Source organism: Apium graveolens, unplaced genomic scaffold (genome assembly GCF_009905375.1).
Source record: "Apium graveolens cultivar Ventura unplaced genomic scaffold, ASM990537v1 ctg6409, whole genome shotgun sequence".
Taxonomy (NCBI): domain Eukaryota; kingdom Viridiplantae; phylum Streptophyta; class Magnoliopsida; order Apiales; family Apiaceae; genus Apium; species Apium graveolens.
The window spans coordinates 16,688-37,929 of NW_027419452.1; the positions used below are offsets into that span (position 1 = coordinate 16,688).

General features: G+C 31.9%; 2 pseudogenes; one reads left to right on the plus strand and one right to left on the minus strand.

Annotated features, from left to right (window-relative positions):
- The first annotated feature begins 1,704 nt into the window (after positions 1-1,704).
- LOC141703266 (cell division topological specificity factor homolog, chloroplastic-like) lies at positions 1,705-3,316 on the plus strand (annotated as a pseudogene).
- Positions 3,317-5,553: 2,237 nt separating this feature from the next.
- LOC141703265 (cell division topological specificity factor homolog, chloroplastic-like) lies at positions 5,554-7,295 on the minus strand (annotated as a pseudogene).
- Between the last annotated feature and the right edge of the window lie 13,947 nt (positions 7,296-21,242).

Sequence of the window (21,242 nt, forward strand, 5' to 3'; positions counted from 1 at the left end):
AAATGAATTAACATATTTTTTTTATATAATTATCTTAATTCTTATATTTTTTTTTGCTAAATAATTTTTATATTTTAAGTTATATTAACATTAAAAAAATATATTCTAAAATTAAAATTGAAAAAAAAACGAAAAATTAAAATACGTTCACAAAAAGTACGTCATTACCAAAATTAAATTTATAAGCTTATAAGCTGTAAATTCAACTTATAAGTTGAGTCGACAAACACTCGTCAGGTTATAAACTGTAAATTCAACTTATATAAACACTGGTTAATAAGCTGTTACGGATTTATAAACTAATAAAATGACTTATAAAATTTGCCCAAGGGGCCTAAGGTTTTGGTATCCTTACAGCTTTCACAAATCTTAGTTTTAGTTAACATTTTGTGTATTATCAGTTATCACCTTGCATTACCAGTAATGGCGGAATCGGGATCGAGAACCACAGTGGCTCGAATCGTTAACATTAATATTTTACAATATGAAAAAGAATGTATAAATTCAAAAATATGCTACTATCTTTTAATAAACTTTAATTTAAGTTAGTTTCAAAAAAACTAAAACTTTCATTTAAGTGTTTTTTCTTGATAAAATAATGCGTGATAATTTTTTCCAGGAAAATTCCATCTTTTTTACGGGTTGTTGGAGGATAAAAATCTTTTCCTAACACATACTACTTCTGTCCTAGGAAGATATATACATTGGGGGACGGGTCTCGCAACGTAATTTATGTTTATTTAAAGTATAATTTCATAAATTATTTTACGAAATTTTTTCTTGTAAATAAAAATTAATATTTAAAGCTCAATACAAAAAAAAGAAAAAAATTTAAAATAAAATATAAAAGTATAATTTTATTAATCTTAAATAAATATTGAAAATATAAAAATTGTGTATAAAATAGAATAAGACGAATCACAAACGGAGTACAATTTAGAAGGGGTCAACAAAAATTATATTACTTCCTTTGTTTTTTATATATCGTTTAATTTTCTTGCACACAATTCTAAATCCTTTGACCGTATAAATAAAATAATATTTTTTAAAATTTTTCTTTTCTAAATTAAAGTTTTAGTTATATATTTTTATTTATAAAAATAAAAAATTAAAAAATATTATTCTAATTATGCGATCAAAGCACTTAGAAGCAGTAGTATGTACTCACCGAGTAATATTTTGGAGATAGGGTGATCTGAAGCCCCCCATTGCCCTTGCCCCTAGTTTCGTCATCGATAACCAGATACTATTACCATTTACCTGTACCGAGAATATTATTTTAATAAAATTATATTTAAGTACTCCACACAGTAATTCCTTCGGTCTACACAAATCATATAAATTTGAACTTTCGGTTCAACAAAAAAAGGGATGTGTTTAGTTTTCAGTCACATCGTTGGGTGATTAAATATTTCAATCTGGCTGGGACTACGGATAATGGATGGTTCAAGTTAAATTTAATAATTAAACAATTCAACAAATAACAATTATTTTCCGCTTAATAATCTTTATTTATCCAGGTCTAATTTTACTCACAGCGTACATATTATTATCCAATTTTGTTAAATAATTAACGAGACATATTTTATTTTTAACAAGATTTGAAAGCAAAAGCGAGTGTGCTTTCATGTTTGGGCCTGGTGCTGGGCCGCATTGCAATAATTTAAAACCAATAGGGCTGTAACAACAACTTAACTAGTTACTAGTTCAACATGCAACTATTACAAGCAAAGGCATTAGAATTTAGACAGATAAAATGGCGATGTCTGTACATTTTATGTTATCTGCATCTTTACGCCCTTACCCCTCCAGCTCCGTTGTCAACTTTTTGCACCCCTCCAAGGTATATTATATATATATATATATATGTTTGTTTATTCAATTTTGTGTGTTATTATCATCAACTTCAAATACTTGAATTCCAATGAAATGAACATGATGAAAACTATGAACAAATGGCCACACATACACAGTAGTATACTATGTACTTCAATTTTGCTTATGTTTTGATATAGATATGTTATTAGTATTGCAGAATCCTAATTACCTATCAAATAATTAAAATTCATATACTGAAAGTTTAAATAAAATAAAATGGTACATGTGTGGATGTAGTGTTTTGTGAGTAATTGCGGAACCAAAGAGGGGCTAACAAACCTTCCAACAAATGTTGGTGCAGTGGTTGAGCTCTTGCGGAGGTCTAGAGTTCGACTCTTGGTGTGCCCGTGTGTAATTAATTACCAAAAAAAGAGAGGGGCTAACCTAAGTTGTAGTTAAAGGTTACTAGTAAAAGAATGTTAAAGGCTATTAGTAATTGCGGAACCAAAGAGAGAGCTAGCCTGCCAACAAAGGTTGGTGCAGTGGTTGAGCTCTTGCCCCCCTACCGAGAGGTCAAGAGTTTGACTATGATGTGTTGGTGTGTAATTAATTACCAAAAAAAGAGAGGGGCTAACCTAAGCTGTTGTTAAAAGTTACTAGTAAAAGAATGTTAAGCTCAGCTGACATACGGAAACTAGCTATTATTTTGCCTGGCTCTTGCTGTTTCGGACTGCTAGTTCTACCACTATTTGTTAGTGATAAGGCTTGTTATTGTTAATATGGTTTGTTATGAATACGAAATAAAGGTGACACACATTCTATCTGAGTATCATGTCTTTACTTTATAGATTCATATAAGAATAATTTTATTGTTATGGCAATTTATCTTTAGGTGGAATGTAGTGGTTTTCTGGATGGAGGAATGAATGGTTCTGGAGGTACATATAGGCGGCCTCTTTTTAACAGTCATAACGTTGCTTGCAATTCTAAACAATCTTTTAGTATTGATGGTGAATATGAGGTGTCCTCAAGTTCCATCACTCAAGAAGCTGAGAGCTTTTTACTTAATGCCGTAAACATGAGTTTCTTTGAACGTCTAAACCTAGCGTGGAAATTAATATTCCCATCGCCTGCATCAAAAAGGAAGTCTAATGCAAATATTGCTAAACAGCGGTTGCAGATGATTCTTTTCTGACCGATGCGCAGTTAGTGACGAGGCAAAACAAAAAATTGTGAGCAATATAGTGGGGGCTCTATCAGATTTTGTGGAAATTGAGTCCCAAGATAAAGTTGAGCTGAGTGTTTCTACTGATGCTGCACTTGGGACCATTATATCGGTTACAGTGCCTGTACGACGAGTAAAACCAAATATCAAGAAGATGATGAAACTGGTACAATCACAAATATTGAATACAAAGACTCTGGTGAAACTTCTGATTCTGTTGATGTCAAGTTTGATTTTTATGTTCCAGATGAAAATGAATTCAGATTCTAAATCATAAAATGAAGAAGGCTAAAAAGACCTAAAAATTCTACGGGAAAGATAGGATTATTCCCAAGCGATGGTGACTTCTCCAGATATGTTTGTAATTTAGCTGATGCTCTAGAACACTTTTAACTTTGTAAATAATGGTGTTTTTCAGCGAATATATTATCTTATTCTCAAAAGTGACAACTACGTTCTACTTAATAAATTAAGGTATAATGTATTGTCCATGGACCAGTGGCGATCGGACATCCAAGTTGATTTTTATATATTTTGCCACTGCAGCAGGTACGTACATTCTAAGATGTTACTTTGTAGTGGAAATTGTAACTGAATGCAGTTTTTCCTTTCTAAATGTTGCTCAATGCCCCCGCTTCTAATTCTAATAAGTATGAACTTGACAAGTACTACAGTCAAGTTTGATTGCATTATCAAGTTAACTTGAAATAGTTTAGTTTTATCGAGTTGCAAATTGACTTGCAACATTTTTTAGTAAGTTTAGGTCATCCCTCTAGTTGCAGCTCAAGGCAGAGTATACTTACACTTACAACATGTATTGGCCAAGTCAATAATTCAGGAATGCTCTGGAAGGTTTAGAAAAGCTGAGTTTCTTCAATTGTAGTCATTTTTTATGAAAATCATTGTTTACGTTATTTCATGATTCTCAAACCTCGACCCGTCCGGATGTTACTTGTAACCATTGCGGAGCCATGTTCCCACAATTTGTTCTTGGGGGGGGGGGAGTGGATTGACCATTAATGCATTACAGAAATGCACAAACGATTCTAGTAGTCGAGCTTGTTTTGTGTCATATTTTTTTGTCAGAAGTTCACCAGAATGGAGTTGTCAACTGCACTCTGGTTTTGAAACTCGTTTTATACCGCTTGTAACTCTAGAATATTTCTGATCTTGATCTTCATTCTCCAATGCTTGGATGTTGATTCTTTTTTCTTTTGACATTATTAGCACATTTTCCTTTTCGATATTGAAAATAGATTCCAAAGCAAGTGTGCCTTATCTAATAAAATCATCTGCATTGTCATTTGACCACAAATTTGTATGTATACATCCCAAATTGAATTCATTACTTGTACAATATATCTCTTATTATTAGTAAATGTAATAATTTGCAATTGACGGTCTTATAAAGTTATTGAATTAAGTTATTAGTACTTTATTGTTAATTTCAAACAACAATATTAAGTACTAATAACTTAATTTCAATAACTTTATAAGACCGTTCAATTGCAAATTATTTACATTTACTAATAATAAGGATATTGTACAAGTAAATTGAATTCAAATTTGGGATGTATACATACAAATTTGTGGTCAAATGACAATGCAGATGATTTTATTAGATAAGGCACACTTGCTTTGGAATCTACTTTTCAATATCGAAAAGGAAAATGTGCTAATAATGTCAAAAGAAAAAATCAACATCCAAGCATTGGAGAATGAAGATCAAGATCAGCAATATATTCTAGAGTTACAAGCGGTATGAAAACGAGTTTCAAAACCAGAGTGCAGTTGACAACTCCATTCTGGTGAACTTCTGACAAAAAAAATGACACAAACAAGCTCGACTACTAGAATCGTTTGTGCATTTCTGTAATGCATATTAATGGTCAATCCACTCCCCCCCCCCCAAGAACAAAATTGTGGGAACATGGCTCCGCAATGGTTACAAGTAACATCCGGAGGTCGAGGTTTGAGAATCATGAATAACGTAAACAATGATTTTCATAAAAAAATGACTACAATTGAAGAAACTCAGCTTTTCTAAACCTTCCAGAGCATTCCTGAATTATTATGACTTGCCAATACATGTTAAGTGTAAGTATACTCTGCCTTGAGCTGCAACTAGCGAGGGATGACCTAAACTTACTAAAAAATGTTGCAAGTCAATTTGCAACTCGATAAAACTAAACTATTTCAAGTTAACTTGATAATGCAATCAAACTTGACTGTAGTACTTGTCAAGTTCATACTTATTAGAATTAGAAGCGGGGGCAATTGAGCAACATTTAGAAAGGAAAAAACTGCATTCAGTTACAATTTCCACTACAAAGTAACATCTTAGAATGTACGTACCTGCTGCAGTGGCATAAATATATAAAAACCTAACTTGGATGTCCGATCGCCACTGGTCCATGGACAATACATTATACCTTAAATTTATTAAGTAGAACGTAGTTGTCACTTTTGAGAATAAGATAATATATTCGCTGAAAAAACACCATTATTTACAAAGTTTAAAAGTGTTCTAGAGCATCAGCTAAATTACAAACATATCTGGAGAAGTCACCATCGCTTGGGAATAATCCTATCTTTCCCGTAGAATTTTTTAGGTCTTTTTAGCCTTCTTCATTTTTATGATTTAGAATCTGAATTCATTTTCATCTGGAACATAAAAATCAACTTGACATCAACAGAATCAGAAGTTTCACCAGAGTCTTTGTATTCAATATTTGTGATTGTACCAGTTTCATCATCTTCTTGATATTGTGGTTTTACTCGTCGTACAGGCACTGTAACCGAATAAATGGTCCCAAGTGCAGCATCAGTAGAAACACTCAGCTCAACTTTATCTTGGGACTCAATTTCCACAAAATCTGATAGAGCCCCCACTATATTGCTCACAATTTTTTGTTTTGCCTCGTCACTAACTGCGCATCGGTCAGAGAAAAGAATCATCTGCAACCGCTGTTTAGCAATATTTGCATTAGACTTCCTTTTTGATGCAGGCGATGGGAATATTAATTTCCACGCTAGGTTTAGACGTTCAAAGAAACTCATGGTTTTACGGCATTAAGTAAAAGCTCTCAGCTTCTTGAGTGATGGAACTTGAGGACACCTCATATTCACCATCAATACTAAAGATTGTTTAGAATTGCAAGCAACGTTATGACTGTTAAAAAGAGGCCGCCTATATGTACCTCCAGAACCATTCATTCCTCCATCCAGAAAACCACTACATTCCACCTAAAGAAAATTGCCATAACAATAAATTATTCTTATATGAATCTATAAAGTAAAGACATGATACTCAGATAGAATGTGTGTCACCTTTATTTCGTATTCATAACAAACCATATTAACAATAACAAGCCTTATCACTAACAAATAGTGGTAGAACTAGCAGTCCGAAACAGCAAGAGCCAGGCAAAATAATAGCTAGTTTCCGTATGTCAGCTGAGCTTAACATTCTTTTACTAGTAACTTTTAACAACAGCTAGGTTAGCCCCTCTCTTTTTTTGGTAATTAATTACACACACCACATCATAGTCAAACTCTTGACCTCTCGGTAGGGGGGCAAGAGCTCAACCACTGCACCAACCTTGTTGGCAGGCTAGCTCTCTCTTTTGGTTCCGCAATTACTAATAGCCTTTAACATTCTTTTACTAGTAACCTTAACTACAACTTAGGTTAGCCCCTCTCTTTTTTGGTAATTAATTACACACGGGCACACCAAGAGTCGAACTCTAGACCTCCGCAAGAGCTCAACCACTGCACCAACATTTGTTGGAAGGTTTGTTAGCCCCTCTTTGGTTCCGCAATTACTCACAAAACACTACATCCACACATGTACCATTTTATTTTATTTAAACTTTCAGTATATGAATTTTAATTATTTGATAGGTAATTAGGATTCTGCAATACTAATAACATATCTATATCAAAACATAAGCAAAATTGAAGTACATAGTATACTACTGTGTATGTGTGGCCATTTGTTCATAGTTTCATCATGTTCATTTCATTGGAATTCAAGTATTTGAAGTTGATGATAATAACACACAAAATTGAATAAACAAACATATATATATATATATATATATAATATACCTTGGAGGGGTGCAAAAAGTTGACAACGGAGCTGGAGGGGTAAGGGCGTAAAGATGCAGATAACATAAAATGTACAGACATCGCCATTTTATCTGTCTAAATTCTAATGCCTTTGCTTGTAATAGTTGCATGTTGAACTAGTAACTAGTTAAGTTGTTGTTACAGCCCTATTGGTTTTAAATTATTGCAATGCGGCCCAGCACCAGGCCCAAACATGAAAGCACACTCGCTTTTGCTTTCAAATCTTGTTAAAAATAAAATATGTCTCGTTAATTATTTAACAAAATTGGATAATAATATGTACGCTGTGAGTAAAATTAGACCTGGATAAATAAAGATTATTAGCGGAAATAATTGTTATTTGTTGAATTGTTTAATTATTAAATTTAACTTGAACCATCCATTATCCGTAGTCCCAGCCAGATTGAAATATTTTAATCACCCAACGATGTGACTGAAAACTAAACACATCCCTTTTTTTGTTGAACCGAAAGTTCAAATTTATATGATTTGTGTAGACCGAAGGAATTACTGTGTGGAGTACTTAAATATAATTTTATTAAAATAATATTCTCGGTACAGGTAAATGGTAATAGTATCTGGTTATCGATGACGAAACTAGGGGCAAGGGCAATGGGGGGCTTCAGATCACCCTATCTCCAAAATATTACTCGGTGAGTACATACTACTGCTTCTAAGTGCTTTGATCGCATAATTAGAATAATATTTTTTAATTTTTTATTTTATAAATAAAAATATATAACTACAACTTTAATTTAGAAAAGAAAAATTTTAAAAAATATTATTTTATTTATACGGTCAAAGGATTTAGAATTGTGTGCAAGAAAATTAAACGATATATAAAAAAACAAAGGAAGTAATATAATTTTTGTTGACCCCTTCTAAATTGTACTCCGTTTGTGATTCGTCTTATTCTATTTTATACACAATTTTTATATTTTCAATATTTATTTTAAGATTAATATAAATTATACTTTTATATTTTATTTTAATTTTTTTTCTTTTTTTTGTATTGAGCTTTAAATATTAATTTTTTATTTACAAGAAAAAATTTCGTAAAATAATTTATGAAATTATACTTTAAATAAACATTAAATTACGTTGCGAGACCCGTCCCCCAATGTATATATCTTCCTAGGACAGAAGTAGTATGTGTTAGGAAAGATTTTTATCCTCCAACAACCCGTAAAAAAGATGGAATTTTCCTGGAAAAAATTATCACGCATTATTTTATCAAGAAAAAACACTTAAATGAAAGTTTTAGTTTTTTTTGAAACTAACTTAAATTAAAGTTTATTAAAAGATAGTAGCATATTTTTGAATTTATACATTCTTTTTCATATTGTAAAATATTAATGTTAACGATTCGAGCCACTGTGGTTCTCGATCCCGATTCCGCCATTACTGGTAATGCAAGGTGATAACTGATAATACACAAAATGTTAACTAAAACTAAGATTTGTGAAAGCTGTAAGGATACCAAACCTTAGGCCCCTTGGGCAAATTTTATAAGTCATTTTATTAGTTTATAAATCCGTAACAGCTTATTAACCAGTGTTTATATAAGTTGAATTTACAGTTTATAACCTGACGAGTGTTTGTCGACTCAACTTATAAGTTGAATTTACAGCTTATAAGCTTATAAATTTAATTTTGGTAATGACGTACTTTTTGTGAACGTATTTTAATTTTTCGTTTTTTTTTTCAATTTTAATTTTAGAATATATTTTTTTAATGTTAATATAACTTAAAATATAAAAATTATTTAGCAAAAAAAAATATAAGAATTAAGATAATTATATATAAAAAAAATATGTTAATTCATTTAAATAAAAACAATTCTGACTTATAAGTTAAATTATCCAAACACTTATATAACTTATAAACATTTATTAATTTATCACTTATTACTCAATTATTCACTTCAAGTTATAAATTACTTATTTTAAGATTTTTCAGACAGACATCTGATGCGGGGAAGATGCGGGAACAGAGACTTTTATACAGCAGAGTGCAAAAAGCAATATCTGAACTACTTTTTTTTCCTGGTTAAAAGGACGAATACAACATGAATGAACAAAAACATTGATAGCTGTGCCAGGATTTACACGAGAAACTCTGGGGACTTTGGTTTCATAGATTCGTTCATGTGCTTTTTAGGACCACATGCCATTATTTCAAGGTCGTTTCTGTAAATACCATTATTTCACGGTCGTTTCTGTAATTTCAGTGAGATAACTATGCCATGGGCCCATGACCATGCTTAATGGGAGCACCTTTGTTTCCTCGATCCAGCTCAAACACTGGCACTCTGCGGGGTAGGGACCAAATATGGGAGAAAATTATTACATTAAAATTTTAATTTTATATATATATATAATCGCGCTCAAATGAGAATCCATTTTATTGTGAGATATTCATATTCACTCATTTAATTACATTATATTCATATCTCAACATTCATTTAATATTTTAATATTTCACCATCTTCTATTTAATTTAACCATCCAACTACTACCAGCACCTCCGGCAACCACCATTTCCGGCTATCGCCACCCTCTGACAAGCACCACAAAATCACCACCACCAAACGTAAAATCACCATTATCAAATCAAAAATCACCACTGAAAAATGAAAAATCACCATCGAAAAATGAAAAACAATCAACCGCGACCAAAAATCACCATATACAGCCACTATTTCTATAGTATCACCACCAAAATCATTACACAATTACCACCTTTAATATTAATCAACTACCAATATAATCACTATAAGCCATCATTCCATTATCATCACCAGAAATTTATTACAAAATCACAAAAAGAACGAAATTACAAAGATCACCAACTACAGGTCGGAGGCGTTGAAAATAATGTAGATCTAAAGCTACTAGAGATCAACCGGAAGCGATGATGGTGAAAGTTTCGATCAAGTATTGTATCTATATGTATGTAACGATCTTGTGAGGATAAATATGATTGGATCTATAGAGGTTAGTAGAGAGACAGGGCTGTCTCCAGGATTTCGGAGGCCCTGGTATTTTGGAACCAAAATCTAAAATTTGATGAACTAAAATCACATAAAAAATTTGCAGTAGTAAAAATAATTCTTACCTAATAAATAAAGTATAAAAATAGTTCAAGTTAAAACTAAGAAGTTATTATTCTTCTTTCTTTTGAATGTGCAAAATCTCTAATTAAATTACCAAAATCCAATTTAGCCAACATTTGCTTCTCAACAGGCAACATAGCTAAGCGGTTCAATCTCTCTTGTGACATAGTTGATCGAAGATATCGTAAACATTATACTAATTTATAATATTGTAAAACATTATACTAATTTATTGGGCTATTAGCTTTCTTTATTATATTGAATGGGCCTAAAATATTGTAAAACATTATACTAATTTATTGGGCTATTATCTTTCTTATTGTATTGAATGGGCCTAAAGTTAAAGTATTGTCCAGATTTCTAAACTGGTGTATACGGGAGAAGAATATATATTATTTTAATAATTTATTGAACATAATTAATAATTAATAATTATAAATATTAATACTGCATGTATGTATATATATTGGAGACCTCTATTTTATGGAGGCCTTAGGCAAATAACTGGGGAACTCCCCATAAATCCGGATCTGTAGAGAGAGAAAGAGGGAGGTGGGGGAATGAACAGTCCCGTGGTTAACGACGGGGCGGCGAAGCAACGGTGGTGTGGGGTGGAGCCAGAAGTGAGAGATATGAAATGTGGGGTGTGGATTAAAAATACATATATAAAAATACTTTAAAATGAATCGCTAAAATTTGATCTTATATATCTTTTTTTATCGTAGGTAACCCGCAGCCGCTACCCTTCGGGTGCGCACCGGGAAAACCCTGCGGCCTCACGCAATAGCCTGCAAACCACATGAACCAAGATAAATCGCATTTAAGCGACAGCCTCTGACTAAGGAGGCATAATCATAAATTCTTCTCCTGTGAGATTCGAACATGTGACCAAGAGAATAGTTATCCACTCTTTAACCACTGAGCTAACCCTTACGAGCCTCGTATCTCTTTTTTTAATTGTAGGTAACCCGCAGCCGCTACCCTTCGGGTGCGCACTGGGTAAACCTTACGGGCCTCATGCAATAGCCTGCAAACCATGTGAACCAAGGTAAACCGCATTTAAGTGACATGCTCTGACTCATGAGGCATAATCATTAGATGAGTTATCATTTGAGAAAGTGCATGCATATATGTTGTATGCATGCATATATTTATTCATTTATTTATTATAAAATTATTGAAAACATGAAGAATTTATTTAAAATGATTTCATAGTTGATCAAATAAAATTTCAATTTTATTAATGTTTTTCTTATTAATAATAGAAAAATAATTATATATGTGTATTGCGTCGCAATACAAGATCATACGAAAATATATTTTGCCGAAACTGTTGTCGTTACATTTTTTTCATGATCTTCTGCATTTCTCTAAGAAACTCAAAAGTATTATAAGCCAAAAATTCAAACGTGTCAAAAATAATTGGCATCAATACGTGTTGATTATCTTCGCATATTTACGCTTCTTTATCTCAACTGTCTTTGTCAGTAACTGATGAGCTGCAAATAGTCCATTTACACGTTAAATCAACACAAGTATATTTTTCTCCATTTTAATCGAAAATTAACGCATCAGTTCGCCTAATAGTTTATTTGACTTCGCGTGGAGTAAATAATTTAACAAATGCCTCTTTTTTTGTTATTTGGAACCTTAACTCTTCATCATACACTATATAACACATCTCTAAACAAGTCATGTCGATATCTACATGTTGTTTTTTTACAGTGAATAGCACGGTCTCTGAATATCCATCATACACATTTACAGAAATGAAGAGCAACAATTTGAAAATAAAGGAATTATAGTCTGTAACGTAATATCATCTTGAGTCTGCGTGTTATCAAATATTGAAAAAAAGATGTTATCTCTCTGAAAGTTAAATTTAACAGTTTGATTTAGGGGTGTACACGGATCGGGTTGGCGGGTTGGGAGAATTTAGCAACCCAACCCAATTAATTTTGGTTTCAAAATTTCAACCCAACCCAAACCGTTTAAATTTGTAACCCAAACCAATTTGTATACTTCGGTTTGGTTCGGTTTGGATCGGTTTGATCGGTTTATTAAATATACAAAATTAATATAAAAAATTATAATATAACATAAGGTTTCAAAATTTAAAACACTTGAAAATAGTTCAAACAATATTACAATCCTCCATATTGAATAGTCTTAAATATCTAATTTTCGACATCAAAGACTAATAATATTGCTTACGCTTTAAATATTGGAATGAATCATAAATACAAAAATATAACACTAATAAACATCTATTGTTGTTACGAAATGAACTATGAACACGGAGGTTATAAGTTACATTTAGAGTTAGAGATATAGGATCTAGTAAATGGCCGAAATATAATTTTGGATTAACTTATGCATGTACATATATATTTTAATCGGGTTGGGTTGGATTGGTTTAAAATTATCGGAAAAACCATATCCAACCCAATTAAATCGGGTGTGACATTTTTTCAACCCAACTATATATCGGGTTGAAAAAAAATCGGGTTGGTTCGGCCGAAATATGGTCGGTTCGGTTTGGATTGGTCGGTTGGCCAAACCGTGTACACCCCTAGTTTGATTCACACAAATATCACTAAAGTGAGGTCTATCAAATAGTAAATTGATTTTGAATGGATAAACACACTAGTGAATAGTTTAACCAAATTCATATGGGAGAGTACACACTTGATTCTAGATCTTGTGCTAAATTAAATTAATTTTTAATTAGAATCATCTCACATTCTCGCAAAACTATGATCATACAAATTAATATATTAAATTCGAGAAGCCATAATGTAAAAAATGTAACGTCACATGCAGTATAAACACCTAGGCCACAGATAATATACCTATTTTCGAATAGTTTGTTGTTATTATGTTTTGTATTAACCTCCATTAAAATTAGTCACATGGATAAAATAATCATATCTTATGTTTGTTTGAAATAATTTGGAAATATTAAGTGTATGATTGGACTTTAATTCTTTAAAATCTAATCATATATTTTAAAGAATTATAATTCAATCATAAACTTAATCTTTTCAAACAATTTCAAACAAATATAGGACATGATTACTTTATGCATAAGACTAATTTTGATTAAATTAATTATCAACGAATTCTTATCCCGGAATTATAATCACATCAAACAAATATGACCTACATACATATTTTTAAACATTATTTACGAGAACTTATCTTAGAGCCGACTGGATTTTTTTTGGATAATGGTCAACTTATATACAACTATTATTTAAATTGATTCCCCTACTGTTTCACCAGTCTAGCTGTACAGACTACAGTAGTATCAGAGTTAACAGATGCGGCTTACCAACACTTCTGCACGCTAAAAACTTGAATCTGAGTGATTATAATGTTTCTGTACTTGATAGAACTATTTTTTTTGCTAATTCTAAGTCGATCTTTCTTAATTACAACTGGACTCAAATTCAGATATCTTTTTGTTAAAGAAATTTGATTCTTCTAAATTTACTAAACGGATTTCTGGTTTAAAATCGAAATATGTTGGTGTTACTTAGTGATTAAGTCAAGACAACTAAGTTTTAGTCAAACAGGCTTTCCCTCCAAAGGTGTATTTATATTTATATAAATAGTCTTAGCTTGGTTTCTAGCTCTCTGCAACTTGTAACAGACTTGTAACAAACTTCTGAATGTAAATACAATTTTGGTTCTTCTCTGTAATGTCTGAGATGCAACATTCACATGGTATCAGAGCAAGGTTAATCTGCTCTTCAAGCTTTCATTAATGGCGATCATCATCTTCGGCAAAGCATTTATCGAGAAGATCATCGTCAATCGAAACTTCATCATTGTTTAGCCTAAATCTCATTTTAGGTTTGTTTTTCGATTTCATTTTCACATTTCTTGATCTCATTTTCATTATCATCTTGTTTTTTACATCTTGATCTATATCAAATTTCCGCATAATCTTCACTTCTCTATTATATCAAGTATCTATAGAATTCTGTTCACAATCTTGTCTTGTTGCGATAATCGTATCGATATCATTGTCACGTTGCTTCGTTCTTTGAGGAATTCTATCAAACACCTTAACTACGTTCTTTTATTCACTCATATCTCTTGATAATGACTACATCAAGTTCTCATAATAACAACAATCAAACACATACTGGTGATTTTCAATACGAACCTATGAATTCTCAACAACAAGACAATCCACTGTACTTGCAAAACTCTGACAGTCCTGGTATGAAATTAGTTAATGAACAATTTGACGGTACTGGATTTGGAAACTGGAAACGATCTGTGACTATTGCTTTATCTGCAAGAAATAAGCTAGGATTTGTTGATGGTTCTCTTCCCAAACCTGATGTTTCTTCTGCATCTTTTAAGAGCTGGTCACGTTGTAATGATATAGTAATTTCATGGCTTCTTGGTTCTCTTTCTAAGTCAATTGGTCGAAGCGTGATATATGCCACTACTGCTCATCAAATCTGGCTAGAGTTGGAAGAAAGGTATGGTGTCTCTAATGGTACACAGATGTATAGTTTGCATAAGGAACTCAATGAGTTATCCCAAGGAAATAGCAATATTGCTAAATATTTCACCAGATTTAAGATGCTGTGGGATGACATCGACTTTTGCTTAGTTCCTATGTGCACTTGTGGATGCACATGTGGAGCATCACAGAAGCTTGTGAAATCTCAACATGATCAGAAAGTAATTCAACTACTTATGGGACTTAATGACTCTTATTCTGTGATGAGAGGTTCCATTCTAATGAGGTCCCCTCTCCCTACTATCAGTCAAGTATAATATTCTTCTTCAAGAAGAGTCTCAAAGGGAAATTCGCTCTGGAGCTTTTATGTCTGATTCAGCCTCTTTGGTAGCAAATTCAAGGTTTCAGAATGCAAATCAACCTAGTGGATCTTTTATCAAGAAATACAATGGTTCTGACTCTAAGAAATCTGATATTCTTTGCAACTATTGCAAGAAACCTGGACATACTATTGATAAGTGCTACAAAATTCATGGATTTCCTGTAGACTTCAAATTCACCAAGAATAAAAGATTTGCCAATTCAGTTTCTTCTCAGCCTGCAGGTTTACAAGCTGATCTTTCAGAGTCTAACACTTATTGCAACCCTGGAAATTCTGTTACTACTACCACTGGAGGCTCTTACAATCAAGCTTATAATGTTCAGTCTTCCTTTCCTGGCTTATCCCCAGATCTTTGCAATCAACTGGTCCATTTACTCAAATCAGCACAAGTTTCAGACTTCCTACCTTCAAGATTATGTTCATACTTATCAAGCTTCACACTGCACTTCCAACATTTGTGCTTGTACTCTTTCTAGTTTTTGTCATTCTGGTTCTTCACATCAGCTTTCACCCATTTCTTATTGTAATGTTCTTTCTAGCACACATTTGTCCCCTGTAACTGAACCTAATTCTTATGAAGAAGCTATACAATTTCCTGAATGGAGACAAGCTATTGCTGCAGAATTTTCAGCTCTTAAAGCTAACAAAACATGGGATCTTGTCCCATTACCTAAAGGTAAGAAACCTATTTCCTGCAAATGGGTGTTCAAAGTTAAACACCACGCTGATGGTTTCATAGAAAGGTATAAAGCTAGGTTGGTAGTGAAAGGTTTCACACAAAAACATGGGATAGACTACACTGAGACATTCTCTCCAGTTGTTAAGATGACAACTATTAGGACTCTTGTAGCTGTAGCTGTTAAAAAGGGTTGGCACATGTCACAATTAGATGTGAACAATGCTTTTCTTCATGGTGATTTAGATGAAGATGTTTATATGAAGCTTCCACCTGGACTTCTTATTTCAGATATGACACTTGTTTGTAAATTGTTGCGATCTCTTTATGGACTTAAACAAGCATCTAGACAATGGCATTCAAAGTTGCATGCTGCTCTTCTTTCAAGAGGTTATAAAACTTCTAAGAATGATTACTCCCTCTTTTACAAGAAATCTGGCTCTTCTGTGGTTTTCTTAGCAGTATATGTTGATGACATCATGGTTGTTGGTAATAATATGCCTGAAATTGATTCTGTAAAGACTTTTCTTGATTCAACCTTCAAGATCAAGGACTTAGGTAAACTCCATTATTTCTTGGGAATAGAATTTACTCATGTTCCAAATGGTGTTATTCTGTCTCAAAGGAAGTTCACTCTTGATTTGCTGAAGGAATTTGATTCATCTTCATCCACTGTTGTGGTTAGTCCATTAGATCTAAATGTGAAGCTACTGCATGGACATGGGCCTCCAATAACTGATCCTTCCCTATATAGACAACTAGTAGGCAAGCTGAATTTTTTGACTCATACCCGTCCTGATTTATCATTCAGTGTTCAACATTTGAGTCAATATATGTCTGATTCCAGACAACCACATTGGGATGCTGCCTTACATGTTCTCAGGTATCTTAAAAATGATCCTTCCCAGGGCTTGTTCTTTAGTAATTCTCCATCAGTTGCTATAGAGGGATATTGTGACGCAGATTGGGCATCTTGCCCTCATACTCGTAAGTCAGTCAGTGGTTTTGTTATTTTGCTAGGAGGTAGTATTGTTTCTTGGAAATCAAAGAAACAACATACCATTTCTTTATCTTCTGCAGAAGCAGAATACAGATCTTTACGTCGAATTACAGCAGAGTTAGCTTGGTTATCCCGTTTACTTTCTGAGCTTGAGGTCCCTGATATCATTCCTATCCCTGTCAAATGTGATAATCAAGCTGCTATCTATATTGCCAAGAATCCAGTCTATCACGAACGTACAAAACATATTGAAATTGACTGTCATTTTATTCGTGAGAAGTTGGCTTCTGGTTTAATATCATTGACTTATACTCCTACTTCTACTCAACTGGCAGATGTTTTCACCAAGGGCTTAACTGGTCTTCAGCATCATTCCATAGTGTCCAAGTTGGGTCTGTCTTCTACACCCTCCAACTTGAGGGGGGGTGTTGGTGTTACTTAGTGATTAAGTCAAGACAACTAAGTTTTAGTCAAACAGGCTTTCCCTCCAAAGGTGTATTTATATTTATATAATAGTCTTAGCTTGGTTTCTAGCTCTCTGCAACTTGTAACAGACTTGTAACAAACTTCTGAATGTAAATACAATTTTGGTTCTTCTCTGTAATGTCTGAGATGCAACATTCACAAAATAGCTTGTCGAATTGGATCAATCGATTACAAATAGGAATTAAAAAAAGGTAACCGATAAGAATAAGTTCAATGCATAGTTATAATATATGACTGAAATGAGAAAAAAATTATTTCAATGCACAATATATTTGGTCTTATAAATGCATAAATGATTAGTTAATTATATATTTAGAAAAATAGTCATATCTATGTTAGGTACATCATTAAACTAAATAACTATAAATGAAATGTATGTTGGTTGCTTTAAATGCAATTTTGGAAAGAGTGATAAAACTTCACTAAATTTGAAAATATTTGGTGAAAGAATGCTCAGAATACCCCATTTTCCAGTCCCAACTGTCCAAAATACTCAGATACGCGCGGACCGCCCAAAATACCGACGAATTACACATTACATTACTGTGTATCAAATTATTGGAATTAAAGTTCCGTTTCAACATCAAAACACAATTTTTGGTCTTAAATTATAATAATAAATATAATCATTTTAGTTTTAACACTGGACTTGCTCTAAAAAAAATAGGTGTAAGGATATTTATATAACAAAGTCAAATTGTCGGGGTATAGTTAAAATCAAATATATACAAAATGACCAAGGGTTTGAATATTGAATTTGATAATATATTAAAACATTTAAATGTTAATTTAACCATTATAACATAATGATCGGTAACTGTAGGGTAGAACACATAATTTGTCAATAATCAATTAAACAATTAAAAAATATGTAATCACTAATCAATTTCATGTATCGTACATGATTATAAATTTCGAAAATCATAATTTCGATTAAAATACCGATTTAGGATTTATCAGATAATTTTTAAAAAATAAGATAATTTATCAGCAATTTATTAAGAATTCATTAAATCAGATAAATATTTTTAACTGATTTTTCAACGATTTATGGACAATTTTATTAGCCATCAGAGAACTCGTTCATTATCATAAAATACGTTAAATATTTTACAGAGTTGAAAATATATAGGTCTTTGTCACATGGGTTTTAGAATTTAATTTAATGATGAGAAGATAAACCAGCCTTACTTCTGGTGAGTATTATATTTGGATATAATTTATCTAAGAGAATGTATTTCTCACCAAAAAACACCAGCCTCATTATCATTTTAGTCAAATATATTTTATGAAAAATTATATTCACGAGATAATTTAAGAGGTTAATGATTTATCTTATATCCTCTGAAATGTTACTTTAAGTATTTTTGAATCTCATTCATTCCGAAATTTTTTCAAAACAAATACTTATTTGGAAGCTAATACAAGTTAAATCATATTGGTAAAAAAAAAAAATATAACCATGCTACTCCCTCCGTCTCAGTCAATTCTTTTCGGTTGGTTTGAGTATGGAGATTAAAAATATATATAAAGTAGTGAAAAAAAAGAAAATGGATGAAGTGGTGAAACCCATTAATTTTTAATGTAGAATAGTGTGAAAATGAAGGAAAAGTGGGGGAAGGGGGCCTTTGACTTTTTGCTAAGTTTTGAAATGCAAAAAAATGAATGAGACGTCCAAAAAGAAAACCGTAAAAAAATGGTTGAGAGAGGGAAAAGAATGAAAAGAAAAAGAACTAGAAAATCTATTGGCAAAAAGTAACTGCTATGTCAAAATAAGCGTGACCCCACCACCGAATCAATCTCAAAATACATATACGACTGATGTGCTGGACATGCCACGTGCACCAATAATGTAGCTACTTTATCGTATGATCTTGACATAAATTACACCTAACAGTGACACACACCGAAACATCATATGTTTGATGTACATGCCTCATTTTGCAAGTGCACACATAATATATATCTATAAATGTCAATTAAAAACATGTATATTAAAAATAAAATATACACTTAAAGTTTTATTATTAATTTACATTACGTATTAAATTTATAATATAGATATTCTGCAAACATTTGGGTAGCAGGACGATATAATAGAATAAATGAATACAGACAACAGAAAATCCGATTACACCCTGGCCCCACCAGTCGAGAATCGGATCACACACTAACCAATCAAAAAACGGCAAATCCTGTGCCAGACATGCTTAAAGGACATTATTGCTAGGGTTCAAAGTCTACTCCCTATTGTGGTTAACATTTTCATATTTTTTTTAGAACTGCTATTTTTGACCGTTATATTTATTCGGGTTAAATGCACTTTGCAGCACCATTTATTTTATTTCAGAAACAAATTTGTACTTGGGAAATTCATTTTGCAAGCTTACACTTCAACTTTTGAATTTATTATGCAACTCTTTCAAGAATTTTATTGTATTGGGCATGGTAAAATCGGAAATTCCGCAATATACTTAATCAAAATAAAATTTATCGTTTCAAGTAATATTAAAAATTGTATTTTTTATATCAACTATAAAATAAAAATTTTATTTTCAAATAATACAATTAATTTACATTCGATTTTCATTTTAATAATATCAATTTCAAAATTTTATTATTCTACTTAACTAAAATTTAATTATATGATCAAAACTAGCTGTTAAAATTATTTTTAGTATAATTACAAAATATTAGCATTAATACTATAAAATGAAAATCAAAACTGAAATTACTATCATCATTTAAAAATTTAAACCTTACAATTTTGTATCACAATTTAATTTTTAACTTTATTTAAAAGATATAAAATTTATTTACTTGTTATTTTTGCTAAATTTTCGATTTCACCCATGTTCGATTCAGTGAAATTATGAAAAAGGTGCACAACGATTGCCAAAATATAAGTTAAAGGGTGCACTCTGATTTTACCAAACTTCTAATACACATTTATTTTTTCACCAAAGTTGGGGTGAAAAATGTAATTAACTCTATTTATTTCAAGTAATACGCGTTTCATAAAATATAGCAAATTCAAAATCATTTTTCTGGTATAAGCCGTAGGTTTACAAATATTGTCAATTTTGTAATAATTATCCAATGAGTGAGAATTGAATTAAGCACAGGTGCACAACAACAATAAGTTCTTACCACTAACCATGAGCTATTGAAGAACAAGCTAGAAATAAACTTTCTGAAATAAAAAATAAATTGTATTTAGAAAATCTACCTAGTTGATTCTTGAAATGCCTGAGAGATGTAACGAGATATCATTCTAAAAGTGGTGTAATACTATGTTAACTGTAATATTAAACGAGTTGGAATTCCTGCTCGATTTTGGCTTATTTAACTAAACAAGCTGAACAAAGTTCAATTAAACTGATTCGAGTCGGGCGAGTTTGCCAACCACCATGTTCGAACGTGGGCTCACCGGTTCGAGTTATAGCTCTAGGTATGTCTCTTATTTTAAAAAAATGACAGTATGATATGAGAAATAATTAACACTTTTTGGCTCATATTATATAAATTATCAAACAAGATCACTTATGTTCAGTATTTTTCGCTTTTCGTAAAAACATTCGTCAAATATATATAACTTGTCCAAATATTTCAGCAACCCGAGTCGTTCCGAATATCACTACACAATATCATAGGTTTCATATTTAAATGAAATAACATAATATATATATATATAATGAAATAAAACTACCTCATAATACTCATTACTCTACTCTACCGAAACTACCCTTTTGTTGATGTTTTGACGAAGATGGTGTAGCTGTTGGTGGGGAATCTACAAAACAATGCCCGACCGGGGGTGGTGGCCGTCAAACACCTCCGGCGTGAGAGTAATTAACTTGTGGTGGAGAATAACAAGAAACAATAATCAAAAAATAAATCTTTGGTGTTTGAGAGTTATTATGTCA